This window comes from Amblyomma maculatum, chromosome 5 (genome assembly GCF_055883805.1).
Source record: "Amblyomma maculatum isolate TAMU_Amacu chromosome 5, ASM5588380v1, whole genome shotgun sequence".
Classification (NCBI taxonomy): Eukaryota; Metazoa; Arthropoda; class Arachnida; order Ixodida; family Ixodidae; genus Amblyomma; species Amblyomma maculatum.
The window spans coordinates 129,500,212-129,507,502 of record NC_139348.1 but is presented as its reverse complement, the minus strand read 5'-3'; the positions used below and the strand labels follow the sequence as shown (position 1 = coordinate 129,507,502).

The window sequence follows — 7,291 nt, the reverse complement described above, 5'->3', positions numbered from 1 at the left end:
AGATATAAGCAATATTGTTTATTTGTTGCAATGGAAAGGTTCGGAGGTTATATGGGTGCGGAGAAGGAGTGGCCATGAAAGGATGGTCTGTACGCTCGAGAATGACTTATTACGCGTCCACTGTCGTTGGTCTGTGCATCAAGGAGAAGTTGTTACTCGCATTAATTTACGTACAGGACCCCACGATCAATAACCGTACAGTATATAATCAGCTCAAAAATAAATTGTTCTTTGATATATTGTCAAGCACAACCTGAATGCAATGTATAAGTGCTGAACGGACTACGTACTGTAATATTATCATTAATTTTAGTATAAAGAATAGGCCTTTATTTCGAAAATATAAAGGACGAGAATAATGTCAGCTCGTGTTTATAATGCCCGCTTGAAGCAAAGATTTGCCTGCAATTGCTTTATACGCGCGATAACTTGATCCTATTATACGCTGCAATGTTCTATCAAGCACAGGAGCACACTGCCATGGTATATAGGTTTCGGAAAGTGACTTTTATGAACGTATCTTGCTTCCTGTTTTGCAAAAAGCTAAATCGTTGTATTGAAATTTTGTACGCGCTGTAAACATTAATAATGCTGGTAAAAGCGGAACTCTTGTCAGTTGGTCTCTTTATCAAGAGAGGTGGCAGGAAATGTGGTGTAATATAGCTATCATGTGGTGGTACTAAAATTCTTATTGATGAATACCCAAGGATGTTTTCAGGCCAGTTCTATTTATGTTATAAAGCGATATACACGTCAGCAGGTTTAGGCAAGTATTCGAGTGGAGACATCTTTTTTCGATGGAGGTGAAAAGTAAGGCGCCCGTGTGCTGTGCTATGTCAATCCACGTTAAAGAACCCCAGTCGAAATCTCCGGAGTCTCCACTACGGTCTCTTATAGCCTGAATTGCTTTTAGACGTTAAACCCCACAAACCAAACCAAACCAAACCAAACCAAACCTTCTACTTCAATATATTGATATAGTGGCACCAACAGTCAGCTTTTATCTTCTAGGAGAGTCATACATCCAGTACTGTCATAACTGATCAAGCAAGGTAGCCATATTCAGGTTAGCCACTTCAGAATATTAAAAAATAAGTTGTTTTTTTCATATAAGAGCAAGCTTTCGAAATGTCTAGCACGTGTTAAGCAACAGCCACTCAAGGAGCGTCTCCGAAGGAAGGCGGCGCAGCTTTAAAAAATTCAACGCTGATATAGAGTAAGCAATTCTTATGTAATAATAATAATAATAATAATAATAATAATAATAATAATAATAATAATAATAATAATAATAATAATAATAATAATAATAATAATAATAATAATAATAGTTGGTTCACAGAAAGGGAAAGGCTCAGTATCTGTCACACTTGCCCTGTGGACACCTGAACCGCACCGTAATGGAAGGGAGGAAGGTGGGAATGAACGTGAGAAGAGAGAAAGAGGAGCCGTAGTGGAGGGCTAAGGAGTAATTTCGACCACCTGGATCTTTAACGTGCGCTGACATCGCATAGCACACGGACGCCTCTTCGTTTTGCCTCCATCGAAACGCAGCCGCCGAGGTCGGGTTCGAACCCGGGAACTCCGGCACAGTAGTCGGGCGTCTTACTACTCCACAACCACGGCGTGGCATTCAATATGTATATTTCGTAATTTATGTCGACAGGATATTCAATGTCCGCCGCTATGAATGAGGGCTGTGCTGGGAATAATAGTAATAACTGGTTCAAAGGGAAGGCAAGGCGCAGTATCTTTCATACTTGCTCTGTGGACACCTGACTCGTCCCGTAAGGGAAGGGAGGAAGGTTGGAGTGAATGCGGAAAGAGAGAAAGAAGTGCCGTAGTGGAGGGCTCCGGTGTAATTTCGACCACCTCATTTTTATATTTGCGTAAAACGCTAAGAAAGCACATAAGGACAAATAATATTAAACAGCCGTCGATAAAGCTCAGGCGATCGATTTTCAGATGCTAAATTTGGAGATGGGTTGTAGTACCACTAACGAGATCATTATTCACCCCATTTTATAACTGTTCCATATTACGCATAATAAAAAGGACTTCAACAAATATCTTTTTATTAGTTACTGTTGGCGTCCTTTCTATACATGCCGGGACGAGTTTCTTATTTTTATATTTTGTTATCAAATTTTCTCATATTGTAGATAATTGAAAGTATATGTGTCACTGGCACGACAAATTAAGACCTTTCTGCGGACGAATCTTTTTTTTTTAATTTTCAATTGAGGAAAATAAGGTTTGTTACGTTCCTACATATACTTTAATTTTATGCAAACAACAAAAGGAGTTGCACTTAAAACTTCAATGTTGTTCATTCTGTCAGACGACGTACCGCCGGGATGGAATGAGATCGAATATATAAGACATGCTGACGAGGACTGCCTTATATTACAACCTCTGAACTTTCTTCAAGGTAAGAAAATAAAATTATTTTACTTGGTAATATCATAAAAATGACTACCTGAGTACCTTCAAGTCCATGACTTATAGAATAAAGTCTAGGAGTTTCGGTCTCATCTGAGGAGTTGCACATCCAGTCAATATAAATATAGGGGGAAAATTCAAGCTACGCGTTTAACGGTATGACACGAAAGCGTTGGATACCTACCTACATATAAAGCGCCCCTATAACAAAGCCGCATGAAGGCGCCAGTGTACCTACAGGTCGCGTGAATGAAACGACTCAGGCAGGCTTATTTTTATATCATCCTCCATGCGAAAGCGGAACCGCGAGTTGACAGCTCCTGTCAAATGTAATGTCATAGAACCATACGCCCAGTTAGCGTTCTTCCATGTCAGCTGCCAGCTACCACCTTCCAGTGCCATGCGCGTCCTCGGCGTGGGACGGCCGCTGAGACCTGGGCCGGCTTGCACGATAAAGTCCGAGCTAAGTCCAGACTTAAATGGTGTCTTTAGAAAGACCAAGCTTATTTAAGACGGCTCGTGTTCCGAACGTCGAACGCTTCGGGTTCATGTTCACCAGAGTGGCTTCCCAGAACGGCCTCAGCAACCACTTGGGGCATTTTTCCTCGTAACACAATCTTAAGCCGCAAAAAGCAATGGCACGGATTTTACACAACGCAAAATTGACGGAATGTGTACATCTTACAGCAGGGACAGTGCCAGCGCATCCCTGTATTTTCCTCATTTCTCTACTTAGACACCTGGCGTCCTTGTGTCTTAACCAAGACAGCACTAGAGTCGTAATCATACAAGCGACTTATTCAAGTCAGGACTGAAGCCCAGTCTTGACTCCAGTCTTAAGCGGCCATGCTAGTGGCCTATTCTTTAGACTCCAGTTAAGTCTGGACTTAGCTAAGACAGTCTTAAGATTGTTTTGTGCAAGCGGGCCCTGGTTTTCATTGAATTGGGCCTTTATTAAAAGCTATCGCGTTAAAAAATTCTATTCCTGCTCGAATCATCAAAATAGTCCAATTCCACAACACTTCATGAATTCACTCCGCAGAATAGGTAATCTAGGCTTCGAAAAGCTGAATGCTACAATTACAGCTAAACGCCATTATTACCTGAAAGGGGTAAAATCTGACGTTCGGTTAAATAGCATGATGCAGCGCCTATCATCTACTGGAACAGTTGCTCTCTGTCAGAGGGCGTAACTTCTTATCGGCCTGTCGTACACATGCGCATTAGCACGTCGTATTATACCGAAATTAAGGAAATCCCATACGGCATATCTATAAAACCACTTCATTAACGAGCCGAGAAAATATACCGTGTGCATTAGGAGGCCGCCTGTCGGCAAAGTGAGTCACATAGGTTTGAACTGCAGAATGAATTTTCTAGAACTTATATTTGCTAAAATCCATCCTGTTATAAAACATATGTTCACCTGCAGAGACCTTTATTTTGATTTTGATAGGGCTTAGATGTTTTATTGAGCACCTTTTGTCGCTTTTGGCATGACTGTTGAGGGACACATGACATTTCATTATAGCGTACTGATGATTGAGCTTCATGACGCAATCGTCAAATGAGGTCATATCCATCACTGTTAACCACTGCGCCGACGATAACACATCGTCTCCTGAATACAAGGGCTCTTAATACTATCGCGTTTAATTAGGCCTCGAAATGGGACGAGAAGCCGCGCTCTTCAAGTTGTTGCCACTGGCGACGTTCTACATTAGCCACCGGACACTCACGGGCCATTTTTAAATTCTATGTTAGATTGTAGATAAAGGAATGCGCATGATAACATTTCTACAGTTACCATGAATGTAAACGAAGGGAAAGAAGGAATGTAGATTCATAAATGAAAAGAGGACAGCAGCACGAACACAGATAAGAGAAACAACAAGAGCTCGCTTCAAGTTCGAGGAAGGATCGCCTGAGCCCTGTTTTTTCATGCTGTGGTGTTGCAGTCATACAATTCAGGTAATTGCTCCCACGTGCCCAATTTCTTCATTGGATGTCACACACACACACACACACACACACACACACACACACACACACACACACACACACACACACACACACACACACACACACACACACACACACACACACACACACACACACACACACACACACACACACACACACACACACACACACACACACACACACACACACACACACACACACACACACACACACACACACACACACACACACACACACACACACACACACACACACACACACACACACACACACACACACACACACACACACACACACACACACACACACACACACACACACACACACACACACACACACACACACACACACACACACACACACACACACACACACACACACACACACACACACACACACACACACACACACACACACACACACACACACACACACACACACACACACACACACACACGTGTGTGTGTGTACTGTGAAAGAAGGCCAGGTCGAGACGGCAAGGTCGTGACGGCAAGACAGGGTATGCCGTGTCAGGGTTTAATCCGATCATGAACCCAGGCGCGTGCCGGAGCCAGCACCGTGGAACGATGACTATGGTATGTACAAAAGAAAGAAGAAGATCATGGTATGTACAAATGAAAGAAGATCCGTGGAGGGCTCACACAATCTTCCGACTGATGGACCACGGCGCACAAATGTCTTCTAGCGAGAGACATGAACAATTTCAGTTCCACGATGGTGTCAATCGTCTGGGGAATCAACAGGTGTGACTTGGTATTTCACTGGGGAAGTTTGGTTTATGACCTTGCAGGGACCGAGATAGCGGCGCTGAAATTTATCACTAAGGCCATGGGTGCGTAGGGGTTTACAAAGCAGTACTTCGTCACTAGGACGAAAAGAGACCACACGATGCGTAGAATCACAGCAACTCTTGCGGTCTTCCTGGCACGCTGCCGTGTTGAAGCGGGCAGGATGACAGCATCTGGCCACACGGGATAACAATATTTTAAATAAATTATACTTAAAGCCGTTAAACTAAGTAATATACATTCTTATAATCGTCATCCATCATATAGTGGTATTTCACGCTAGCTTTTTCTTTCCCTCGTTACAAAATCGCAAATTTATGCAAAATATAAAAAAGCAATAAACTAGTTTGAATACCCAGACAGAATAACAGTTAAGCTAGAATCGGTAGTTTTTTCAATAACTTGAAATTGGAAACATGAATCAACAAGTTCTGAATGCTCAAAATCACGAGAATGTTGATAGACTACTTCAAGGTGGATAATATATGCCTTTTCCCGAAAGCTATATGCCCAAAGTCTTCACAATGTAGGAATGCTGTTCACATTTAAGCGTTAAGTGAGAAATTAGGAACCAATCTGAAGGTGCCGACCAGCATGAATTCCTCTTCCTAAGACAGCATTGGCTTTGAAACTACCAGTCGCATTTGTTAGGAGCAACGAACAGGCAATCTTATGTGCAGGCGCAGCTTGACACTCAGATATGCTGTAACTATGAATGGTGGTGACAGAAGGCAGAAGACATTTAGGCACATGGATAATAAATACTTGAAGCCCTATGCCGAGGACCTACCCATATGCACCGAAGCCGTTTGTGGCATCCTTGGTTTTAAGAGAAAATTGTACATAGTTTCAAACACCCGAAAGTTAACTATTCCTTCCTATTTTCTACGTGGCTGCATATATCAAAATTTTTGGCAGAAAACAAAACTCTTTGAAAGTTTTCGTCGCCAAATTTGCGCTAATGCATTGTTTTCTGCAATAAAAAATTACTCTACTTATTTGGCCTGTGAAATTACAGGTTCATTGCTGTTTATTTCAAATGTATCGCTCAACAGCTTCTCACATTCGGTTTCTTTTACAGGTAGTGATCTTCCCTGTTTGCTTTGGGCATTCGAGGAAAATAATAAATGCATACAGGCATATCAACAACAGTGCCAAAAACCGTCAGTAGTGGCCGACTTTAAAAAATGTGAGTGGAAATAATAGAAGGCAACGAAAGCCGCTAACAAGCAAACACGTGAAGCTTGTTTGAGAAGCCAGAAAGAACGCACATGCTTTTAAGCAATAAATGATATTAGCTGCGATATTGGAACATCGTTTGTGTCCCTGTCTCCAGAATGGAGAAGCAACAAAGAGAGGAACCTGGGCAAGTTTCGTACAAACATCCACCCACCAATTTCTGTATACATTTTGTTTTCATCATAACAGGGAACTGGACAATGCTTTTTTTCTGCAGCTACTGCTTAGGTCGTCACACCATTAAATAGAAACAACTGACACGTTTGCCACATAACTGCATCTGCTGACAGCCTGACACCAGTTCAGTGACCTTAAAAAGATAATGAAGAACCTTTAAAAACCTAATCTAAGTCACGATTAGGTAGAAGGCATTAGAGTGCAAGTGAAAGGGACAACGTTCCTAACTCGTTTTTGTACGTGAGAAACAAAGCGCAATTAGTTGTTTCGTTGGTTTATGGAATTCACCGTCCGAAAGCGACTCCGTATGTGACAGGCCCCGATGTAGATGGCTCCGGAAATGTCTACCACCTGGAGTTAGTTCTACATTCACTCATATCTAAAGCACGCAGACGCTATCCTTTTAAATTATTAAATTAAATTGGTTCACAGGAAGGAAAAGGCGCAGTAACTGTCACACTTGCTCTGTGGACACCCGACCTGCGCCGTAAGGGAAGGGAGGAAGGTGGGAATGAAAGTGGAAAGGGAGAAAGAGGAGTCGTAGTGGAGGGCTACGGAGTAATTTCGACCACCTGGGGATCTTTAACGTGCGCTGACATCGCACAGCACACGGACGCCACTTCGTTTCGCCTCCATCGAAA

General features: G+C 42.4%; 1 long non-coding RNA gene across 1 annotated transcript; it reads left to right on the top strand.

Annotated features, from left to right (window-relative positions):
* The first annotated feature begins 882 nt into the window (after positions 1 to 882).
* On the top strand, positions 883 to 6,538 carry LOC146189527 (uncharacterized). Its single transcript, XR_014707658.1, has 2 exons — positions 883 to 2,431; positions 6,316 to 6,538. It is a non-coding gene; the product is annotated as an uncharacterized LOC146189527 (long non-coding RNA).
* The last annotated feature ends 753 nt before the right edge of the window (positions 6,539 to 7,291 follow it).